General features: G+C 43.5%; 1 long non-coding RNA gene across 1 annotated transcript; it reads left to right on the forward strand.

Moving 5' to 3' along the window:
- The first annotated feature begins 6,453 nt into the window (after nucleotides 1-6,453).
- Nucleotides 6,454-16,360, forward strand: LOC123333321. The gene is made up of 2 exons (XR_006550629.2): nucleotides 6,454-8,114; nucleotides 16,001-16,360. It is a non-coding gene; the product is annotated as an uncharacterized LOC123333321 (long non-coding RNA).
- The last annotated feature ends 9,340 nt before the right edge of the window (nucleotides 16,361-25,700 follow it).

Raw genomic sequence — 25,700 nt, forward strand, 5'->3', positions numbered from 1 at the left:
CTGTTCTAACTATTGCCTCTTGACCTGCATACAGGTTTCTCAGGAGGCAGATAAGATGGTCTGATATTCCCATCTCTTTAAGAATTTTCCCAAGTTTGTTGTGATCTACACAGTCAAAGGCTTTAGCGTAGTCAATGAAAATAGAAGTAGATGTTTTTCTGGAATTCTCTCACTTTTTCTATGATCCAACAGATGTTGACAGTATGATCTCTATTCCTCTGCTTTTCCTAAATCCAGCTTGTACATCTGGAACTTCTCAGTTCACATGCTGTTGAAATCTAGCTTGAAGGATTTTGAGCATTACTTTGCTAGCATGTGAAATGAGTGCAATCATGTGGTAATTTGAACATTCTTTGGCATTGCCTTTCTTTGGGATTGGAATGCAAACTGACCTTTTCCAGTCCTGTGGCCACTGCTGAGTTTTCCAAATTTGCTGGCATGTTACTGAGTGCAGTACTTTCACAGCATCATCTTTTAGGATTTGAAATAGCTCAGCTGGAATTCCATCACCTTCACTAGCTTGTTCTTAGTGATGCTTCCTAGGGCCCACTTGACTTCTCATTCCACGATGTCTGGCTCTAAGTGAGTGATCACACCATCATGGTTATATGGGTTATTAAGATCTTTTTTGTATAGCTCTTCTGTGTATTCTTGCCACCTCTTCTTAATCTCTTCTGCTTCTGTTAGGTACATACAGTTTCTGTCCTCTACTGAGCCCATCTTTTCATGAGATGTTCCCTTGGTATCTCTAATTTTCTTGAAGAAATCTTTAGTGTTTCTGATTCTATTGTTTTCCTCTATTTCTTTGCATTGTTCACTTTATCTCTCCATACTACTCTCTGGAACTCTGCATTCTGATGGGTATATCTTTCCTTTTCTCCTTTGCCTTTCACTTCTCTTCTTTTCTCAGCTATTTGTAAGGCCTCCTCAGAACCATTCTGCCTTTTTGCATTTCTTTTTCTTGGGGATGGTTTTGATCACTGCCTCCTATACAATGTTATAAACCTCCATCCATAGTTCTCAGGAACTCTGTCTATCAGATCTAGTCCCTTGAATCTATTTGTCACTTCCACTGTATAATTTTAAGGGATTTGATTTAGGTCATACCTTAATGGCCTAGTGATTTTCCCTACATTCTTCAATTTAAGTCTGAATTTTGCAATGAGAAGTTCATGATCTGAGCCACAGTCAGCTCTGGGTCTTGTTTTTGCTGACTGTATAGAGTTTCTCCATCTTCAGCTGCAAAGAATATAATCAGTCTAATTTCGGTATTGACCATCTGGTGATGTCCATGTGTAGAGTCGTCTCTTGTGTTGTTGGAAGAGGGTGTTTGCTATGACCAGCATGTTCTCTTGACAAAACTCTGTTAGCCTTTTTCCTGCTTCATTTTACTTGTTTCTAAATGTAAAGTTCATTTCCTTGTCCTCATTTTACTAATCACTCAACAGTTTTCACCAGAATTGACTGCTTCCTTCTTACGAAATAATGTCCTCTCCTGACCTCTGTTGCTCTGACTCTCTGGTTTCCCTCTAGATCATGGCCTCTCTTTCTCGCTGGCTCTTCCTCTGTGAGTCCCAAGGCTCATGCAAGGACCTTCTCCCTTCTCTTCTTATCTCCCCTCTCTCCTGGATGATCTCATCCAGTTCTATGGTTTCAGATTTGTACTGTAGCCCTGGCCTCTCCCTTAAGACCCAGATTTGTCATCAAACTGCCTAATCCATTTTGTCACCCCCTGAGTCTCTATAGGGACTTCAATCTCAGTATCCTAAATCTGTCTCTTCCCAAGGTGTCCCTAGCTCACTAAATGGCCCACATTTGCCCAAGTGGTTGCTCAATCCCCAGAGGCAAGATTTATCTTTAATTCTTTCATTTCCTTCACCTCCCACATGCAAATCCATCTCTGAGTCTTCCTGGTTCTACAACCAAAATATATCTTTAATCCAGCCATTTATCCCCATCTCCACTATCATCAGAGTAGGCTAGGTCCCCACTGTCTTATTACCTGTTGCTGCTGCTGCTAAGTCGCTTCAGTCGTGTCCGACCCTGTGCGATCCCATAGACTGCAGCCCACCAGGCTCCCCCATCCCTGGGATTCTCCAGGCAAGAACACTGGAGTGGGTTGCCATTTCCTTCTCCAATGCATGAAAGTGAAAAGTGAAAGTGAAGTCGCTCAGTCATGTCCGACTCTGTGGACCCCATGGACTGCAGCCCACCAGGCTACTCCGTGCATTCTTGCCTGGGACTTTCCAGGCAAGAGTACTGGAGTGGGGTGCCATTGCCTTCTCCAATGCACGAAAGTGAAAAGTGAAAATGAAGTCACTCAGTCGTGTCTGACTCTGCGTGACCCCATGGACTGCAGCCCACCAGGCTCCTCTGTCTGGGACTTTACAGGCAAGAGTACTAGAGTGGGGTGCCATTGCCTTCTCTGGTCTTATTACCTAGATGACTGCAATCATCTCCCAACTGGTTGCCCCACGCGTGCCCTTATCTGTTCTGTTTTCCACCCAACAACCCTAATTATCTTATTAGAATTTTTAGCCAGATATATCATTCAGTGTGGAACTTGAACTGCCTTACTATGGACTGAAAGGATCCATACTTACTAGGATCTGTTTCGGGTTTCTCTTTAATCTCACCATTCCCACCTCTGTCCTTCCTTCTGTTCCTTGAATATGCCCACCCCTTACCTGCTTCTCAGCCTTCAGGACTTCTGAAGGACACGTATCACCTTCTCAAGGAGGCCTTCCTGGCTGATTCCGTCTAAAGGAGGCCTCCACTCTTATTACCCTGTTGTATTTGTTTTTCTCCTGTTTTTTCTACCTTGTTTATTTCCATCAGAGCACTTTCAAAATATGAATGGAAGCTTATTTATTTATTTGTATATATTTTGTTTCTTCCTCTTGTCTCTAAACACCATTCCCTCCCTCCATTCCATAGTAGGACCCTGTCTGTCTACAATATTTGTTGCACAGTATGGTACCTCAGGGAGATTTCTAAATACCCACCATCCATCAAGTAGCTCCAATGGTCCCATTGCCGTACCTCCTTGTTTACACTGTACAATTTCATGTCCCTATCAAGCCTATGGGGTGGAACTATTATCCCCTTGCTACCAGTGAAGAAACTCTTTTAGAGGGTTGGATGATTTGCTGAAGGCCACACAGCCTCTAAGAAGTGATGGTGACAGGATTTGAGCCCATGTCTGTCTAGTCCTGAAACCCTCTCTCTTTCTACCCTGTAGCACGCCTCAGTCCCTGGCCCTTAGAGGAGCAGGAAGGAATGTAGAGAAAGCACGACTTACGTTGCTACTTCTTTTCTTCTTTCACTTGACTAACTTTAAATATCAACCTTCTGACACTTTCATGGACAAATGTTCATTGGCCCATCATCCTTTAACTTGGGAAGCTACTGTCTCCCATGCCATAGGAATCCTGCTTAGGTGTGTGGTACAAGGAAACTAACACCACCCCTCCCTTTGCCACCTTGAGTGCACATGTGACCTATGCTGGCCAATCAGAATATTCCTTTCCCAGGTCTCCATCGCATTGTGAGAAGGAGCATGTGATCTGATCCAGGCCTATCAGCATCGTCTCCAGGACAGGCTGGAGCTCTAGGGACAGTTGTTCCTTTAGGATCATCATTCATTAGCACTATAGTAGCCAGGAGCTGCACGTGGCCATCTTAGTCACATAGAGACAGGTGCTGGAATAGAAGACCGCAGAGCTAAGAGATGGATGGAGGAGATAAAATCAGAGACTTAGTAATATAATTTCAGCACTCAATTCTAACCATTTACTTATTTGATTATTTGGTTATTATCTCGCTTCTCCCTCAACTAGCTCCACAAGGGCAAGAATAATTCTTGCTCTTGTTCACCCTTGTCTCCCCAGTGCCCAAGGCAGTGTCTGCCAACGTCACAAGTGTTCCAGATCGATCTCAGTGATTGAGAGTATTGATTCTACCAGCAGTGTCTGAGCTCACAGCACAGTGATAATATTCAAGAGAAATCATTTCTATCTCCAGCTTTTGGAATGAACTTCCGGAATATAGGAGGCTTGATTAAAATTGGAGGAAACTTACTTCATCTTAGAGTCACATTTAACCTTCTGATGTATAATGGGATATGTAATAAGAATAATTTAGGTTATAATGGGTGTGTGTTGAAACTGGGCAGGTATAATGCCTTCTGGCTCTGTTCTTTAGAAATGTGTGTGATGTCTGAGGCACTGTAATTTAATTTGACTTTAATATGTCTTTAAGCACACTGTCAGATTAGAACCTGATTCATCACTCACTTGGAGACTAAAAACAGAGGCTGACACCAGAGGTTACTATCAGCTAGCAATATGCTTTTCCTCAAAGGGATGGACATAATCCGAGGAAGCATGTCACTCATGCCTGTCCAGCGCCACAGGCTGGGTACGCCTGGTGCTTGGCAATTGTTTCAGGATAAAATGACTTTGGTGGCACAGCTGCCGTCATTCAGGAGAGGCAGTTTCCGAGGGCTTCAGAAGATGAGACACCTGAAAATTTGACCCCAACCAGCCCTGTATAAGCATTCCCTGTGGACCACAGTCCCTGATAGCCAGCTGCTTTCTTCCGGTGTCCAGGGCAGCAGTTCAAACAGTGGCGTGGATGGTGGGAAAGGATGACAATTTGGGATTCCTCTCACATGTTTTCTGGAAAAACCGCTTATTTTTCATTGTGTCTTAACTTCCCTCTTGATAACATAGAAATGGTTTATGTGTCCCCTCTGGAGTCTGCCAAGTCCTCAGAGGTCCTCAGAGCAGGGGCAGTAGGAAAATAAAGAGAGCAAACTGTTAGGGTGCTAGCAAGGGGAAGGAGAGGTGCTGACCTCGGATGGCTCAGGCCAGGCAGCGGAGTGAATGAACTCAGTGACTTCTGCTTGCGTGGGGTGGGCAGAGTGCAGGACTAGAGTTATAGATGAGGGAAGGATGCACTCATCTGTGGAACATGAGACTGTGTGCTGAGGTGTTACCTTAGTAGGTGTTACCTGCTTACCTAACAAGTATTGCACGGCATATGGTGTTGCCTTAATAAATTGCTATGAACTTTTGTATAGATGAGGAACTTGACTCTCATGGAAGGTAAGTAATTTCTAAGCCAGTAGGTGAAAGAGGCAGCAGTCATCTCCAACACTAGCTCCAAAGTGCTAAGCCTTTCCTCTCTCCATTACACTGTGCTATCAATATTCATCTGAGACAAAAAAACAAAAGAGATATTTGCCTATGACTGCAGACCCATGCCAGGGGCCCCTGGTTTAGGTAGGAAGGGACAGCTGCCCATGGATGGCTCAATTTCATGGACAACAATAAGGTTTGGAAAGAATTGAGATCTCATCTTCTGTGTCCTCTGAGCTTACTTCCTTGGATCCCTTTTGTTATTTCAGGGCCTTCCATCCCCCTGATCTCCATCCAACTCTCACTCTGGCTCTACCCACTTTGGTTCTACCCTCTGCTGCTTCCCAACCACAGTCCCTTTCCCTTACAAAACTTATTCATCTGAACCTCCTTTCTTCTGGTCTTGGGAAGTCATTAGTTTGCTTATTTCCTTGACAAGCTAATTCATGCACAAGTATTAGTGGCAAAAATGTGTAACACTTGGAACATGGGCAGTGTTTAGTAGTTCCTGATGTCAGTAAGACTCCCTCAGACAGTGTTCCGTCTCATTCAGTAGGTCCTGATATGAGCCTTCAATCTGTTCTCACAGGGGATTGGGGTAAACGGGGGTGGTTAAAAGAAACACCTTCTTGTAGGCTAGCCATTGTACTGCTAACAGTCCACACTTGGAATATTCAGCCAGTTATTCATATTATGACCCACTAACAACACAGAGTGGCCAAGCTTTTGCTTCCTGATGCGCTTGACCACATAAACCTATCCCAGATCCAGAGCCCGGTGGCCTCCTCCCTGGCCAGCCTCTAGTTTTGCATCAGAATCTCTGCTCATTCCCTTCCTTCTTCCTGCCAGGAAGCTGTGGTCTGAGAATAGAAGCTTTGAAACTAAGCACATCTCTATCAGTTGGATTATTTTAGACACTTTGAGCCTCAGTTTTCCCTTCTGTAAAGTGCATTGGGAGCTTTTATGATGATTGGAGATAACTCCCCCATCAGCCTATCAATCAATGAATCAATCATAACCTTCTTTGAGATATCTTTTTAGGGTATATATGCTCAGTGGTAAAGAATCCACCTGCAATCCAGGAGACACAGGTTCAATCCCTGGGTTAGAAAGATCCTCTGGAGAAGAAAAGGGCCACCCACTGCAGTATACTTGTCTGGGAAATCCCATGGACAGAGGAGCCTGCCTGTAGAGCAGGCTACAGTCCATGGGGTCTCAAAAGGGTCAGACACAACTGAGTGACTAAAACAAAAACAAGACAAGATTTGTTTTTCTTGATTGGTTAAATAAATGTTTTTGAGATTTCAATTAACATCTGAAAAAACCACTATATATGTGTGTGAATATATATACATATATATATATACACACACATATATATAAACTGTATTAAGCAGGACTACTGGGGATAAGACATTTTAAACTTAAGATATTTGACCCACCTGGATGATATTTATTGTTCCTGGTTTTTTGAGGTTTCTGGGGTGTGAATATTCGCTAATCCTCTTTCATCATTGTACTGAGATGATAATATAACCTCAGGGTTTGGCATTCTTTGTGTACTTTTGTTCATGAGATTTGCCTCTCAGACCTTATCATTAAATACCATGTAGCATGTTATCTACAGTCCTTTTTGTTTCAGTTAAATATTTCCACAGTGGAATGACTTCATTTCACTCTTCAGACTACCCAGCACCAGCTATGGAATAATACTTTCCTTCCCTCACAATGATTATTTTCCAAGGCAATACCACTTGGATCCCAGCATTTCATTTTCTTTGCCATTCCCAACTTGATCTCTAAGGATTTTGATTATTCTCTTCCTCACGTATGAAGAAGCAGAGATGCTGTGACTAGCAAGTGGGAAAGCCAGGCTTCGTGCTTGGAACCACAAGTTCCAAGGACACAGTTGATGCTTCCTGGCCCCAAGCAGCACCTCAATCTGTATTTGCACGTGTGTGGACTTGGCTGTTTATGTTTGTGGCATTGATCTGTCAAGCAATGACCCTTTCCCCAGTCTCTACATTCTGTCTCACTCCATTAGTTTATTAAGCATGAGCACTCTCTGAGCTGTGCTTTGAAAATGAACTCTTAACACTCCTGGGCCTTGCTTCGGGTTCCTCTGTCTGTTCAAACAGAACAGCTGGAAGATGGTTCAATGTTTATTTGCTTTTTCGATTTAGGTTGTTTCTCTTTTCCTGAGATCTCAAGGGCACTGTTCAAAAACCTTCTTAAGCAGCAGCCTGGAGGAACATAAGAGCTGTGGGGGAGGGAGGGGAGAGCTAAGGAATGAAGGGTTCGTTGAGGTAGAAGGGAGTGGGGAAGCAAGGCTGGTGATTTTCTGGGGCTGGCTATGGATCTGAGCACTGGATATTTCTCCTAGTCGGCCCACTCCTCCCTGCTACTACTCATCCTCCTATCCACAGGGCTGTGCACAGAGAAAGTTATGGGAAAAAAGCATCAAAGTGGGCTTTGCAGTTAGTTACACAGGGCTTTGAATCCATCACTTTTAATCTATTGACCTTTGGAAAGTTACTTAAATGCTCTTATATCTTAAGAGGTGCAGTGTATCATCTGGTCTTTGTTTTTGGTGGATTCATGTTGTATGGACTTTTTAAAAAACCTATTAGATGAGGAAGTTATCCTGAACTTGCAGACTCCCCTGACCTTAATTAGTTGGCCTCTATGATTTATGCCGTGGAGGCCCAGCCTTTTAAAGGCAAAAAAAGGGACATCTGGTCATCTTACCCCAATCACAGTCATTAATCCCATCAAGAGCACCTGCCTTAACACTGGCCTCCTTGTGTCGTCATTAGGGTCAAATGAGGAACAAGGTGATTCAGGTATTATTACTAGCATCTCCATGTTACAGACATGTGGTCTGAGGCACAGAAATATTAACTTGCCTATCTCACAGCTAGTAATTAATATAACTAGGATTTGAACCCAGGCCACAAAAGACTCAAGGTTATAGTAAGTAAAAAAATAAAATTATGGGACTATGTTATTTTCTCTTTTATTTAAGGTTAGTTTACTTAATTATTCTGCATCTAGGCAATTTTCTTAGCATAAGACAAAGGAATATTTTGCTGACAGTTTTTCATAATATTTCTCCAAAACTGGTATGACAGCAGGATGCATAATATTTCATGATCAAATTTCCCAACATGGTCCAAATAAGAATATTCTTACAAAGTTATTTTAGGGATTCATTGGTTTTCCCAAGGGCCTCTACTAAGCCTCTGATAGTCAAATAATTTTCTTTTGAAGTGCCCATGCAATTGGTTTTGATAGTATTTGCATTGCAGACTCGCACAATTAGCAGGAGGTACTCGGGCAAAATGTGATCTAAGAGGACATATACTAGCATTAAGAGAAGAAATGTTTTTCGAATGGGAACTAATTTGATATTAGTGAATATTTTTATCTTGAGATGACCTTTGCTTCCCTATGTAACCTGACAATAGCTGGGACTTGAGTAATGAAGGCTGAGCTAATGTGGACCCTCTGGCATTTCACAGACATTAACTGTCCAACCTTCTTTAGAGAATGGCTACAGCTTTGCTGATTCAATAAGGGTATTTGGTGCATCCCTGAGGAAGACAGGCTATAAGGTGGCCCCAAAGACTTTTACCTCCTGGTATCCATGATATTGTGTAATTCTCTCCCTTTGAGTGTGAGTGGGTCCTGAGATTTGTTTCTGATCAATAGGTAATGGAATGTATGTGATTACATGTATATCAGTTTATTACGTAAGATTTTAATGTCCATCATACTGATAGACTCTCTTCCTTGCTGGCTCTGAGGAAGCAAGTGACCATGTTATGAGCCTCCCTGTGGACAGGCCCACATGGCAGAAATTGAGAGTAACTTCCCACTGACAGTGGGGAAGGAACTGCAGCCCTCAGGCTAACAATCCTCGAGAAGGATTGATGATTCCAACAATCATGTGAGTTTATAAGTGGGTCATTGCCAGTCAAATCTTGAGCTAATATTGCAGCCCTGGCCAAGACAGGGATTGCAGCTTTCAGATGAGACCCTGGAGTAGAGAACCAACAGTCTTGCTTGGACTCTAGACTCACAAGAACCATGAGTCTAGACTCACAGTTAACCAAGATGATAACTGTGTGCTGTTCTAAGTTTCTAACTTTGAAGCAATTTGTTATCTAGCAATAGATAATTGACAATACAATTATCATATTAAAAATCAGTGAGTCATTTATTCCAACATTTATTAAGAAAATCCCATGTACAGAGAACCCTGCACCAGTTCTGGGGATACTGTGGTGAAGAAGAAAAAAATGGATGTTCATGGACCTTACAATCTAATGAAACGGATAACTCCGATATTGTGATTTTTTAAAATTGAGGTATAGTTGATGTATTTTTGGTCATCTGATGTGAACAGCCAACTGATTGGAAAAGTCCCTGATGCTGGGAAAGATTGAGGGCAGAAGGAGAAGAGGGTGTCAGAGGGTGAGATGACTGGATGGCATCACTGATGCAATGGACATGAACTTGGACAAACTTTGGGAGATGGTGAGGGACAGGGAGGCCTGGCGCGCTGTAATCCATGGTGTCAAAGAGTTGGACACAACTGGGTGACTGAACAACAACAGCACACTTGATGTACAATATTATATAAGTTACAGGTATGCAGCGTGCTGCTGCCGCCGCTGCTAAGTCACTCAGTCGTGTCCAACTCTTAGCGACCTCATGGACTGCAGACTACCAGGCTCCTCCATCCATGGGATTTTCCAGGCAAGAGTACTGGAGTGGGGTGCCGTTGCCTTCTCTGGTATGTAGCATAGTGATTTACAGTTTTAAAGATTATACTCCATTTATTTTTATTATAGAATATTGGCTACCTAGCCTGTATTGTTGGAGAAGGAAATGGCAACCCACTCCAGTGTTCTTGCCTGGAGAATCCCAGGGACGGGGGAGCCTGGTGGGCTGCCGTCTATGGGGTCGCACAGAGTCGGACACGACTGAAGTGACTTAGCAGCAGCAGCCTGTATTGTACAATATATACCAGTAGCTAATTTTTTAATACATAGCGGTTTGTACCTCTTGATCTCCTATTCTTGTCTTGCCCACCCCCACCTCTCCCCTCTGGTAACCACTGGTTTGTTCTCTATCTATGAGTCTGTTTCCTTCTTGTCACTACTTTCATTTTTAGATTCCACGTATAAGTGATACCACACAGTATTTGTCTTTTTTTGTCAGACTTACTTCACTTAGCATAATACCCTCTAGGTCCATCCATGTTGCTGCAGATGGCAAAATTTCATTCATTTTTTTTCATGGGTAAGTAGTTTTCTATTGTATGTATACTACATCTTCTTTATCTATTCATCTCTTGATGAACACTTAGGTTACTTCCACATCTTGGCAATTGTAAATAATGCTGCTGTAAACATTGGGGTACATATATGTGATATTATGACTTATGTTAAGGAATATATATATTTGGTTTTCATTCCTGGCTCCTGGCACAGAGCTCCTAAAACCCTTGGAATTTCCTGAGTGATATGATAGTCTTTCATTATTCGTAAGGAAACCCTTCTGAGCACACCTGTATCTTTACTAATGAGATAACTTGGGGTGTACATTCCATCAAGGAATGCGTGGCTTCTGAACTTCACATGCACAGGCTGCCGCTGAGACTCAGTCTCAGACAACCAGGCAAGAAATTGACACCTCTTCTGATTGTTTGATCTAGCACATTGAATCCAGAACTTTTTGGTGAGGGCCCCTATAAGATGAAATCGATCCAATCTAAAATGATGACCTTCTCTTCCTAACAATGTCAGAATACTTTCCCACAGTCCTGCAGTGCTTTTGGTGTGCCAGCCTGCTCTTCCCAGGTCTGATTTTGATTTCAGGGCATGCTAGAATCGGACTTTAACTGTGGGTCTGGAGTCAGTGAGCAGAGGACGGGGTGGACCATGAGGACATCCCCTTGCAAGGTCACCACCAAGTGAAGTCGGTGTCTTTGAACAGGACAGGACCAGCCTCATCAGAATGGGAGGAGGGGCTGTTTTTGTTGATCCAGGGAGTTCTGTTCTGGGACTTTAGATTTTGGGGCTATGTGACACCTCCAAAATATGTCCATTCCAATACTCAGGGCAAGAGTCACTTTTCCCAATAAATGCCCTGAAAGACCTGGTGAGACTGTGAATTCAGTCTTTTATAATCCATCGATCTTCAGTCTCTGTCTCTGCCTCTGACTTTTCAGCTTCATTAGCTCTGTGCCTTCATGAGATGAAAGAGTATTTTAGGGAGGTCATAGAATCTTTCTCATTCACTGACCATGCTCTGAAGTGAGAATTAAACTCCTAAGCCCATGATTTTTTTTTCTTTGATTTTTTTTTCTTTGATTTTTTTTTCTTTAATTTTTTTTTCTGCAATTAGATGGAACTTCTCACCTGAGAGCCTTCATATTCCTTCCTTCTCCACCCACCAGAGCCCTGCTTTCCCTGACATTTCATTCTGCGCAACAGCAGGTGATCAGTTTTGCCACTGGGTGTGTGTGTGTGTGTGCTTGTGTTTAGTCGCTCAGTCGTGTCCGACTCTTTGTGGTCCCATGGACTGTAGCCCACCAGGCTCCTCTACCCATGGGATTTCCCAGGCAAGAGATCTGGAGTGGGGTGCCATTGCCTACTCCAGGGGATCTTCCCAACCCAGGGATCAAACCTGTGTCTCCTGCATTGACATGCTGGTTCTTTCCCACTGAGCCACCTGGGAAGCCCCAGTATGAACACAACTCACAGTATAATCAAAATGCACTTTTATGTTTACCACCAACTCTCTCAATTTCACTCAGGGATGGAGGAGGAGAGCTGATCTTCCTCTCCCCCCAGCTGAAACTTCTGACAGCTTCTCTTGCTCTCCCCGATGACCTTCACCTCCACCTGCTAGCTATCATTGTCTTTTTCTCTCAGATTGAAGATCGGGTAAGATGAGAGGGAAAGAGGCCAGTGAGTTATGACTTGATCTGTGGCTTCATGTTCTCTGGGCCTTGGAGATGATTAAAGCTGGTGACCCCCAGGGGGCCGTAGTCTGGCTCAGGAGGATTCTTCCCTCCGCGTACTGGCCTAGGGGTTTTGGACACTCCCTGCTGTCCTCCTCTCCTGCAATTCCCTCAATAGGACAAATCTCTGTTCTGGGTGGTTCCTTTCAACTCTTTCCTTAGCCCCTGGATATCCAACAGTACATGCTCAGCTTTGATTGTCAAGGTCTGTCTAAAAAGACCCATTGTTAGGATCCAAGGCTTTCTCCTGTGCAACCCGCAAGTAGTCATGGGAAATCCCCTCCCTTGGCCCCAGCAAGCTGTGAGAGTGCCCGATGATTCCAGCGGAGCACCTCCTGGGTCTGTTCTCTCCAGAGCACGTAACCAGCCCTTCTTAACATTCAACATTTTGCTGGAGAAACTGGACTTCCTTCCATGACTGGATTGCACTTTCTTGGTCATTAGTCAGACCCTGGTCTTCCGTGTCTGCCAGCTGCAGGAGGCTGCTGCAACTTACTCAGTGGTCTACTGGAAATTTCTTTCACCAGGCTTGAGATTGGGAGATAGCACCAAGCACCCTCTACCTTTGTCCAAAGGAGAAAAGACTTAGAGCTGAAACCTCTTCAAAAAAGATCTTCTCAGCCATTTTCTCCAAATAGTCTGAGCCCTGTTTACATTCTTGATTTCTCTGAGAAGCTCAGGAGATGTGGGGCAGTTTTTTCAGCCCTACAAATCCTGCCTAATAGTGGGGAGATTGGGGAATAGGGGCCGGCCTCACTCGAACCATGGCATCCTGAGATGTAATCTAGTGATGTGTCTGTCTAAACTGAGGAAGAAACAGCATCATCCTAACTTGTGTTGCAATAGTTTTCATGACTCTTTTACCACTGGGTGCCACTGTTTTACCTGCATCCCATCCTTACTGCTTTATTTTTAAAATTGTTTTATTTATTTACTTTTGGCTGTGCTGGGTCTTTGTTACCGTGCAGGCTTTCCTCTAACTGTGGCGAGCAGGGGCGGCTCTCTGGTGGTGTGCAGGTTTCTCTTGTGGAGCACTGCCTCTAGGGTGTGTAGCTTCAGGAGTTGCAGTGCGTGGGCTCAGTAGGTGTGGCTCGCAGGCTCTGGAGCACAGGCTCCATAGTTGTGGTGCACAGGCTTAGTTGCTCTGCAGTATGTGGGATCTTCCTGGACCAGGGGGTTGAACCTGTGTCTCCTGCACTGGCAAGCGGATTCTTTACCACTGAGCCACCAGGGAAGTCCCCTTACTGCTTTCTTAGCCAACCAGGTCATCTAATCTACCCCAGATTCCTAGTACCTTGTGATCTCTTTCAAAGAAAGAATCCATTCTATCCAGTTTCAGTAGAACTTCATTACATGGTATTAACTAGAATTTCTGGGAAGGCCAACAACAAAGCCTGCATGTCAAACAGTCAGAAGCAAAGCATCCAGGAGAAATGTCCAACAACATCCCAAATGTCTGAACACACCATCAGAGTGTTCTAGCAGAAGTCCTGCTGTGGCTGCCAGGCAGGGGATACTCAACCTCTGTAAAGCCTGGACCCACTTCAGTTCTTGCAGAAAGGCAAATTCCCCAGGGCCATACTTACCAGGAGAATAATGTGTAATTTTTTTGCTTGTATTTCCAGTCTTGCTTAGGTTTGGGGTTTATTGGAATATAGTCACATGTCTATATCCTAGCAGCAAAGGGTTTCAGGATATGTGTTATCTTTGTTTCTATTTATGGAAAGGAGAATTCACAATATAAAAGAACTACAAAGAAAAGATGCGGAGCAAACACAAATATCAAATGTCCATTATAAAACTCTTGGGACAAAAAAAGTTTATGGTCCCAATCAATAAACTATTTTGATTAGATAAAATAGTCAAAAGACTTTCTTTGTACCTTTGACTTTTGCATATAATACCCATTCAAAATATAAATTAAGAAGAATTTAAATCCATTTGTTTGAGGCTCTTCCCAAGGACCATCTTCCTATTCTGTCTCCTCTTAGGCTGTTGAAGTCTTCTAATATCTTGCATTGTCATTGTTCTTTAACATTGTTGATTGTTCTAACTGACCCTTTGATAGTCTTTGTTCTTGTGTTGTTACAGTTAGTTCTTGTGTTGTTACAAACATAAATGAGGTAATGCATTTAGAACTCTTAGCACAGTGCTTGACACATAATGGGCTTCCCTTGTGGCTCAGCTGGTAAAGAATCTGCCTGCAATATGGGAGACCTGGGTTTGATCCCTGGGTTGGGAAGATCCCCTGGAGACAGGAAAGGCTACGCACTCCAATATTCTGGCCTGGAGAATTCCATGGACTGTATAGTCCATGGGGTCGCAAAGAGTCGTATATGACTGAGTGACTTTCACTTTCACTTCTTGGCACATTGTAGGTCATGATACTGGTAATCCTCCACCTTGTGATTCCCTAATATTTTTGCCTGTGGTTGTTTTTCAAGTCTTGATTATAAAGAACTCACTGAGATGTAGTAGGTGCATTTGAGGGGTTTTTCCAGTTAATGTCCCCACAACTTAAACATGAAAGCGGTGATTTATAATAAGAAAGATATGTTTGGTCTTTGTCCTCCTTTCTGGCCCTGAGCTCCTAAAACCCTTGGACTTCTCTAAGTGATAAAGGTGCCTCAATATTCACAACAAACTCTTTTGAGCCACACATGAGTTTATATTAAAGAAGTGACTTTTGGAAAGCACCTAAGGATGGACGGTGGTTGCCAGGGGAATGGACCACAGCTGTTTGGACTACTTTGGTATCAACTCTGAACCCATCTATATGTGGTTTTATCTTTCAAGCATCTAACCCCTTCTCTGAAGAAAGGGACTTTCAGTCCCTCTTCCTCCCCCTGCCTCTGGGGAGGAGAGAGGAACTGGAGGTTGAATTGTTCTCCAATGGTCAAAGATTTCATCAAGCATGCCTATGTAATGAAGCCTCCATAGAAACCAAAAGGACAGGGTGCTTTCACTGCTGCAGCCTGGGTTTAATCGCTGGTTGAAGAACCAAGATCCCACAGGCCATGCAGTGTGGCAAACTAAACAAATGGAAAAACCAGAAGGACGGGATTTGGAGTTTCCAGATTGGTGATCACAAGGAGCTGCTAGGAGACTGAGCCCCTTCCCACATCTCTTGCCCTATGAATCTTTTCCATCTGGCTTTTCCTGGGTTATATCCTTTCCTAATAAGCCAGTAATCTAGCAGGTAAAACGCTTATGTGAGTTGCTCTAGTAAGTTAATCAAACCCGAGAATTCAGTCACAGGAACCTGTCATCTCTAGCTAGTAAATCAGAAGCTCAGGTGACAGCCTGAACTTGTGATTGGCATCTGATGTTGGGGGGTAAGGAAGAGCAGTGTTTTGGACTGAGCCCTTAACCTGTAGAATCTCATGCTATCTCCAGGTAGATAGTGCCAGAAATGAGTTAATTTAGGACACTCAGGACCCAGCCAGTGTCTGCTGAGAATTAAGGAATTACTTGGTCATGTCAAAATGAAAAACCTTAGTGAAGACACTAATTCATCCTAGGTCAGTTAGACTTCCTAGAAAAGCGGTTACATGCTTGAAGGATAAGATCCCTAGAGATGGGATCAAAGTTGGCACCAAAACAGTCCAAAGGTACAGATACTGGCTAAAGAAAGAGCTAGCAGAAGTCGGGACACTGTGTACTTATGCTGATATCGCATCTGGTCTCTCTAGTCAGTTTGTCTTAAATCCCTGCCCGGCTCTTACTAGCTGTGGGTTCTTAGGCAAGTTACTTAAGTTCTCCAAATTTCTGTTTCTTTCCTTCTCATTTTTAAAAGTTATTTCTGTTTACTTATTTGGGTGCACAGGTGTCAGTTGAGGCACACGGGATCTTTTAGTTCAGCACGTGAAATCTTCGGTTGCGGCGCGTGAACCTTCAGTGGTGACATGTGGGTTCTAGTTGCCTGACCAGGGATCAGATGCAGCCTGCTTGCCTTGGGAGCCTGGAGTATTAGCCACTGGACCACAGAGAAGTCTCAAGCTTATGTTTCTTCATCTGTGAAATAGGGAAAAAATGACATCTGTCTCAGAAGGTTTTGTTACTTGCTTTGAGCGATTCCTGTCACATAAGAAGTTTGATTTCTGGATTTCATTTACTAGAAAATTTATGTTTGAGAAACATTTTAATTCCCCAAGTCGTCATCTTCCAATGAACTAATGATCCTGCATTTTATGTCTCCTGAGTGTTATTAAAATGTCTGTAAACATAGTTGCTGCTGCTGCTGCTGCTAAGTCACTTCAGTTGTGTCCGACTCTGTGTGACCCCATAGACAGCAGGCTCCCCCGTCCCTGGGATTCTCCAGGCAAGAATACTGGAGTGGGTTGCCATTTCCTTCTCCAATGCATGAAAGTGAAAAGTGAAAGGGAAGTCGCTCAGTTGTGTCCGACTCTTCGTGACCCCATGGACTGCAGCCCACCAGGCTCCTCCATCCAAGGGATTTTCCAGGCAAGAGTACTGGAGTGGGGTGCCATTGCCTTCTCCTTGTAAACATAGTTAGGCTGTTATAAATGAAGGTTTTTATAACTCATCAACTTCAATTTGAAACTCAGTATTATCACTTATAAGAATGAAAGAGAACCAAAGATCCAAAAGGTGTATTAAGTATCAATTTAGTTCAAAGTTTCTTTAGAGAGAAAGTTTCTCTTTAAGGCTAGGTTGACATCCATCCATTCCATGGGTGAATTGATTTGCTATATGCTCAGTCAGGTTTATCCCAACCAGGCTGTGGAAAATGTGTCATTTCACAATTGGGTCAAGCACTCCATGTAAAATGCAGAACTAAAAGTAAGGTTATAAAAATGTCTGTCTACTTCTTTCCCAAATGAGATCGAGAATAATTGATAAGATCTCTGTGGCTAACTACCCAGAGATCCTAATTTTATAAAGGGGACATTCAGACTTGTTACCCTGGAATATAAGCTTTCTATTGTCCTCCTCTACTTTGTTGAGTCAGTAGGAAAATCTTGGCATACTAAATTATAAATTATATCTTTTAGTGGATGACATTTCATAAACATCTTGTGAGTTCTAGACAAGGCTTTGAAGGAAAGTCCCATAGATAATTCCAACTTAGTTTTCCTAGGGTTATTTTATTCCTTCACTTAAAACCATTTTTAAGTAGATCTAATACCGTGACCTTCAATTTCCTCAGCTTTCCCTGGCCTGGGGGTCGCAGTGGGGGCCCACTAATGGTAATAACCCACATTTTGCTGAATTCATCTCACATCTTCAAGTTTCAGAGCCTGAGTGTCCCCATTCAAGTCTCGTTCAGTTATTTTTGTGATTCCCCAGTGGTTGTGTTGCAAACCAGTCTGTCCACTACCGTTACCAAGGGACATTCGTGACGTCTTCTTCCTGTGCCCTGATCTCCTGCCCTCAAAGAGATCTGTTGCCCACTGAGCCATTTGGGGAGGGTGCATTTCTGCACCCATGCTGCTAGTGTCCAAGGTGATAACGCTGAGGACTGTGCCATGAATGCCATCTCTTTTGGGATCCCCAGACAGCCAACCTGGAGATGCCAAAGCAGTTCCATGTTCCCTGGAGCCCTAAATGTGCCACAGCTGCATCCCTTACAGAAGGTGGAGAAGGCTCTGCCCTGTGTGGTGCTTGGTCACTTGGACCCAGAAGCTGTGCTTCTGCAGGAGGGAGGCTCTGTGAAATAGTCTTCATCGTCTGTTTTGCAGCTTCTCCTGCTCCACTCGCTGCTCAGACACGCATCTCCCCCAGCCCGCTGGGCCAGCCTCCCCAGTCATCTCCCTCTTCCTCTGACGGGGCTCTTTCCTTCCTCTCATGCAAATCATCTTATGTAAACAGATGCCTTTTCTTTCAGTTCATCAGTGCATTTGTTGAAACTCTTTTGGTTTCAAATAGCAGACACAACCTGAGCCAGAAGTGAATAAAAGAACTGAATTATAAAGCTCTTGGAGGGTCTGGAGAAGTGAAATGGCAGGACTGCAGCTGGGCTTCAAGAAGAAACTAAGGAACCGAAAAGCTACCATAACGTTTCCTTTCCTCTCCAGTTGACTGACTTTCCCTGATCCCTACTCCACGAGGAGCAAAACAGGCCTCTATATGTGGGCTTTGGTGGGGAAAAGCAGTGAACTGGCCAGTTGGCTATTTGTTCTTAAATTGATTTATTTTCATTTCTGCACGCGCTAGGTCTCTGCTGCTGTGTGCGGGCTTTCTCTAGGTGGGCTGAGCTGGGGCTGCGCTCTGCTGTGGTGCACAGGCTTCTCACTGCGATGGGCTCTCATTGCAGTGGCTCCTCTTGTGGACTACAGGCTCTAGGTCCAGGGCCTTCAGCAGTTGCAGCCTGTGGGCCCAGTGCTTGTGGCACACAGGCTTGGTTGCCCCATGACATGTGGGAGCTTCCCAGACCAGGGATCAAACCAATGTTCCCCGCATTGGAGGTGGATTCTTAACCATTGAGCCACCAGGGAAGTCCCCAACTAGTCATTTCTGCAGCATAGATGATGGTGAAGGTTGGGAGTAGGGAAGGGGCTTGATGTAGATCTGGGATGTGGGCAAGGGCCAGGTCAAAGTTGATTTTTAACAGGTGGGAACTTTATCCTGAGGGCAATGAATGGCAGAGCCACTGCAGAGCGTAGCTTAGAGCAAACAAAATTTTATTGTAGTTCGATCACACCAGTGATATTCAGAAACAGATTTGAGGGAGCAAGACCAGAGACAGGTAGAGTAGTTAGGACACTATTGTGATATATATTCTTGGAAGGAAATGCAGAAATCCTGTTGGGAGCAGGAATAAAAAGAAAGGATGGACTAGAGAACTGTTTAAGTAGTAGAATCCACAGGAGTTGGTCGTAGATTGGCTATGAGAAGAGGGGGAGGAATTCTAAAGTGAATTCCAGGTTGTTGGTCCTGAAGGCTGGCTAAATGGTGGTGATGTTGACTGAGGTGGGGGATGTGGAGAAGGAGCAGATTTTGTTTTCGGGGAAGATGAAATGGCACCCTCTCCACAGACCGGCTGATACTCACTTGATTACACATAGCAGATGAAGTCAACTTTGTGTTTGTTGAGCTTGAGATGCATAAAGGATGCTCAAATGGTGACATCCAGGAAGCCAAGAACATTTAGTTCCATCCCCCTTGGAGAATCAGCACTAGAAATTGATGGTAGATCTGGGACTCGTCAGCACAAAATATAGGCATTCATATTCAGCATATCATGATGCTGAATAAAACCCAAGGAGAGTATGTGGCAAAAATAGCAGTTGACACAGGATGGAAGTCTATAGAACACCAGCAGGTAAAGGGAGGGGACAAGGGGATTGAGGACGAGAAGCGCATGAGGAGACAGAGAAAGAGATAATTAGCAGTGTTAAATACAACAGAGAGGGCCAATGAGATGACTCAAAGACGTCCATGCACACATGTATCCAAGAATTAACCTGCTATATTTAGCATGCTCAGGCTCTAGAGCCAGACTTACATATATATATATATATATATATATATATACACACACACACACACACACACACATAGTGAAAGTTGCTCAGTTGTGTCCGATTCTTTGCAACCCCACAGACTGTAGCCCACCAGTCTCCTCTGTCCATGGAATTCTCCAGGCCAGAATACTGGAGTGGGTAGCCATTCCCTTCTCCAGGGGATCTTCTGAACCCAGGGATTGGACCCAGGTCTCCCACACTGCAGGCAGATTCTTTACCGTCTGAGCCACCAGGGAAGCCTATATATATATAATAAAATAAATACTGTCATGTGTCAGCCACTCTTCAGGACTCCAGGGGTACAGCTGTGAATAAGATAGACTAAGTCTCTGCTCTTATGGAATTTCCATTCTATTTAGAAGTAAGAGGAGTACAGGCTGCAAAAGCAACAACAACAAGGAACAAGAAAATAACAGATAAATTCTAAAAAGAAAATAAAAGGATGACATGATGGGAGGCTGGGTGAGATGGAATCTTATAGATGGGTGGCCAGGGAAGGCCTGTCTGAGGAGGTAACATTCATGCCGGAACTTGAGGACAAGTATGGATGAACCAGGAGAAGTCACAGGGGCAGAGAGTTCCAGGTAAAAGATGAACATACACAATGACTCTAAGATAGGAACAGATTTGGTCTGTGCAAAGAAAAGAAAGAAGCACATTTATCTGTTACCATGGCCTGTGATCTTTTCACTATACCTCATGGTCTTTCTGACACATCACACTGATAAAGCCATAGGCAAACAGAAAGTCCTAAAATTTATGTGGCAGATACTGTAAAAGTTGACTCAGTAAACTCATATTCCAACCCCGTTCTGTCAAGAAAGCTAAAATCTACATTCTTAGACTCCCTTGCAGATAGACTGAGACATGTGATAGTTTCTGCCCAACTTATGAGGCCTAGATGCAAGAAGGCAGCTGAGTCCAGAAAGAGAGAGGGAGGGAGGGAAGGAGAGCAGATTCTCTGTAAACTTCCAAGGTACTTTCTTATGGTTCTTTGTAGACTTGCATTAAAACAGCTCCATGTTGTGGCAGGGCGTTTTTTTCTGGCTGCATTACATTCAAGCTTGGTTCTTCCCAAAGAGTTTGTGAGCTTTTTAGCTTCTTTCATGTTCTTATTTCTACTTAAGCCAGCCAGAGTGAATTCTGTTGTCTGCAACAAGGACTCTTGATTTATATAATGCCCTACTAATTCTGAAATCTCAACAGCTTCTCAGCCTCTTCTCCCAGCCCCTCCCCATCTCATTCCTCTTTGGTAAATCTGGTTGTTTTTCTGAGAACAGGAATCTCAACCTCACTGAAAAACTGGACCTCCTCAACTGAATCATGCAAGATGATTTGTGAGCTGGTTAATCAAGTACTTCTGGGTCTGGCATTGAGCTTGGAGCAGTAAAGGCTGTAACAGTATATAGACATTCCTTTGTCATAGAAATATGCAATCCATTACTGAAAATGAAAATAATCATTATAAGGATATATAAAAATGATTAGAGGGTGATGACCAGAAAAGAACAATAGCAGTAGTTTACTCATTTAATGAATGTTTACTGTGTGCTAGGTAATAAAATAAGGTAATTACACAAATTCCCGAATTTTATCCTCAAAGTCCTATGAAAATGAAGGTGTTAGTTGCTCATTCATGTCTAATTCTTTGTGACGCTGTGGACTGTAGCCTGCCAGGCACCTCTGTCCATGGAATTCTCCAGGCACGAAGACTGGAGGGGGTTGCCATTCCCTTCTCTAGTGGATCTTTCTGACCCAGGGATTGACCCAGTTCTCCCACATTGCAGGCAGATTCTTTCCCATCTGAGCCACCAGGGAAGCCCTGTAAGACATGTATTATTATAATGCACTTTTAAAGATGAGAGAACTGAGGCCAAGTCAGTTCCCAAAGGCACACAGCTTTTCTCAAAGGCACACAGCTAGTAAAGAGTGGGGGCAGGATTACAACTCCCAGTCCAACTCTAGAGCCATACACTTAAAACCATGCGCTTGCTGTTTGCTGCACACTGAAACATATTTATCTTATGTAATCTTCTCAATGATCATGTGAAGTGGATACTATTTTTCCAACTTAATGGATAGGGAATTGAGTCTCAGGAAGACCAGGTGATTTTCTCAATATTCTAGAGCTCTTAGTAGAAGAACTACAGGTTGAACCAGCATCTTCTGTCTTTTGACCTAAAGTTCTTTCTCCTAAACCACACTTCTTTTCCAATCTCACTCCCCAATTTTAGTCTGAACTCAGCTGCATCATACAGACAGCCAAAAATAACAGCAGCATAAGCAAGCATGGGTTGTACAAGAGATCAGAAGTAGGCAGTTCAGGCTGGTATAGGAACTCTACACATGCAAAGACCCAAGCTCCTTCAGGTGTCCCATCCCACCATTACTAAGGTATAGCCTTCATTCTCATGGTCTAAGACAGCTACTGGAGCTCTACCCATCAATACCATGTTTCAAGTAGTAGAGGAAAGAACACAGAAGAAAAGGCCAAATGACATTATCTAGCTTTCTTTTAAGCTTTCCCAGAAACTGCTACATTTGACTTCTGCTTACATCTTACCAGGCAGAATTGAGTCATAAGGCCATAATAGCTAATTGCAAAGGAGGGTGAGAAAATTAGGAGTAGCTACATGTCTAGCTACAAATAAAGTGGGTTTATTATTATTATTATTATTATTATTAAGGCAGAAATGAAGTGATGCTCAGTCTTGTTTAACTCTTTGTGACTCCATGAACTATATAGTCCATGGAATTCTCCAGGCCAGAATACTGGAGTAGGTAGCCTTTCCCTTCTCCATGGGATCTTCCCAACCCAGGAATCCAACCCAGGTCTCCCTCATTGAAGGCAGATTCTTTACCAGGTGAGCCACAAGGGAAGCCGAAGAATATTGGAGGGGGTAGACTCCCTTCTCCAGAGGATCGTCCCAACCCAGGAATCCAACCGGGGTCTCCTGCATTGCAGGCTGATTCTTTACCAACTGAGCTATCAAGGAAGCCCATTAAGGCAGAAGGAAAGTTGATAAATAGACAGCTAGTTCTGCCTACCCCTTTTGGAGTGATTATTTGAAGCTTCCTAGGTGGCTCAGTGGTAAAGAATCCACCTGCCAATGCAGGAAACTCAAAAGAGGCGGGTTCGATCCCTGGGTCAGGAAGATCTCCTGGAGGAGGAAATGGCAACCCACTCCAGTATTCTGGCCTGGAGAACTCCATGAAAAGAGGAGCATGGAGGGCTACAGTCCATAGGGTCACAGAGTCAGACATGACTGAGCAACTGAGCATGCATGCATGTAGCTCTCAGTAGCTATCTCTGAAGGCTGCTAGCTGTCCTAGCAGAAACAGATGACACAATCAGAAGAATTTAACTGAAAAATTAATGGAGAGATGATTTTCAAAGATTTGGGAAAGATTAAGGAAAGATTGAAGGCAGGAGGAGAAGGGGCCAACAGAGGATGAGATGATTGGATGACATCACTAACTCGATGGACATGAGTTTGAGCAAGCTCCAGGAGTTGGTGATAGACAGGAAGACCTGATGTGCTGCAGTCCATGGGGCCGCAAAGTGACTGAGTGACTGAACTAAACTGAATTGGACTGAAGGGAACCATCAAAGGATGGCTAGATATCTGGAAGCTAGCAAGAGAAGGCAGCTGCTACTAGCCCTAGACCCAAGAGAGAGGGGTCAGAGACGAAAGACCCCAGGCTCTCCATCTTCTTGTCCTCCTGTATTTTGCAAGCAGCTGCCTGGATCTAACCTGAGAGCAAGGGAGCCTGGTGAGCCCAGAGACCAGCCTTCAGAGTCCAGAGCAGGGAGAGGAGGGCAAAGATGGTGTGGGACAAATAGAGAATATCCAGCATAGTCACCTCTGCAAGGTGCCAGCCTGTGTCCTTCCACACATTAGGGAAAGGGGCTGGCCAATATGGTGAGAAGATTTGCAGCAGTTTGAGTACAAAGACGGAAACTTCCAGCCAGGGTACAGGAAGGGAGAGTCCCGAGCTGTGGCTTGGAGGTGTTTGAGGAATGCTTTGTCAACTCAAGACTCAGTACAGAAACAAGACCACGGTCTGTCCCCTCTTTGGCCATAAAGGGCCAGGAAAGTTACCTGCTTTTTCTCTTTACAGTTTTATAGCTCTGAGTGAACCTCAGAGTGAGTGGGCGTGGGTTCCTGCTCAGAACCAAGTGCATCTGAGGACCTGCTAAACCTCCATATGCAGACTGAGAAGAACAGAAATGGGAAGTCAGGGAGATCTATCCGATCACACTTTTGTCTCCCCTGTCACCTTATATTGTGTTATTGTTTTGTTTATTTTCTTAATTATTTTAAAATGTTTAATTTCATATTGGAGTATAGTATGCATTTACATTGTTGTGTTAGTTTCAGGTGTACAGCAGAGTCATTCAGTTATATATATATACATACATCTATTCTTTTTCATGGAGAAGGCAATGGCACCCCACTCCAGTACTCTTGCCTGGAAAATCCCATGGATGGAGGAGCCTGGTGGGCTGCAGTCCATGGGGTCGCTAAAAGTCGGACATGATTGAGTGACTTCACTTTCACTTTTCACTTTCATGCATTGGAGGAGATGGCACCCCACTCCAGTGTTCTTGCCTGGAGAATCCCAGGGATGGGGGAGCCTGGTGGGCTGCACAGAGTCGAACACAACTGAAGTCACTTAGCAGCATTCTTTTTCAGATTCTTTTCCCATATAGGTTATTACAGAGTATTGAATAGAGTTCCCTGTGCTATACAGTAGGTCCTTGTTGATTATCTATTTTATATATATACACATACATATATATAAAAGTGTATATACGTTAATCCCAACCTCCTAATTTATCCCTCCCCTTGCCTTTCCTCTTTGGTAACCATAAGTTTGTTTTCTAAGACCGTAAGTCTGTTTATGTTTTGTAAATGAGTTCATTTGCATTATCTTTTTAGATTCCACGTATAAGTGATATCACATTGTATTTGTCTTTGTCTGACTGACTTCACTTAGTGTGACAATCTCTAGGTCCATCCTTGTTGCTGCATGCGTGTGTGCTAAGTCACTTTAGTGGTGTCTGACTCTTTGCAACCTTATGAACTGTAACCTGCTAGCTCCTCTCCATGGTAAGTATGCTGGAGTGGGTTGCTGTGCCCTTCTCCAGGGACTCGTCCTGACCCAGAGCTCGAACCCCCATCTCTTACGTCTCCTGCATTGGCAAGTGGGTTCTTTACCACCAGTGCCACATAGGAAGCCCCCATGTTGCTGCAAATGGCATTATTTCAGTCTTTTTATGACCGAATAATATTCCATTGTATACATGTAGTACATTGCCTTTATCTATTCATCTGTTGATGGACATTTATGTTGCTTCCATGTCTTGGCTATTGTAAACACTACTACATTGGGGTGCATATATCTTTTCAAATTATGGTTTTCTTCAGATATATGCCCCAGAGTGGGATTGCTGGATCATACAGTAGCTCTATTTTTAGTTTTTTAAGGAACCTCCTTATTGTTCTCCATAGTGGCTGTACCATTTACATTCCCACCAACAATGTAGGAGGCTTCTCCTTTCTCCATACCTTCTCTAGCATTTATTGCTTGTAGACATTTTGACAATTGCCATTCTTACCAGTGTGAGGTAATATCTCATTGTGGTTTTTTTCCCACTGTGTTTTGATTTGCATATGTCTAATAACTAGCTATATTGAGCATTTTTCATGTGCTTTTTGGCCCTCATGGCTCAGCTGGTAAAGAAACCACCTGCAATGCAGGAGACCTGGGTTGGATCCCTGGGTTGGGAAGATCCCCTGGAAGATGGAAAGGCTACCCACTCCAGTATTCTGGCCTGGAGAATTCCATGGACTGTATAGTCCATGGGGTTGCAAAGAGTCGGACATGACTGAATGACTTTCATTTTCTTTAGAAAAATGTCTATCTAAATCTTCTAAATATTTTTTATTTTTAATATTGAGCTGCATGAGCTGTTTTTATCTTTTGGAGATTAATTCCTTGTTGGATTCATCATTTGCAAATATTTTCTCCCAT

The sequence above is a fragment of the Bubalus bubalis genome, chromosome 4, assembly GCF_019923935.1.
Source record: "Bubalus bubalis isolate 160015118507 breed Murrah chromosome 4, NDDB_SH_1, whole genome shotgun sequence".
NCBI lineage: Eukaryota > Metazoa > Chordata > Mammalia > Artiodactyla > Bovidae > Bubalus > Bubalus bubalis.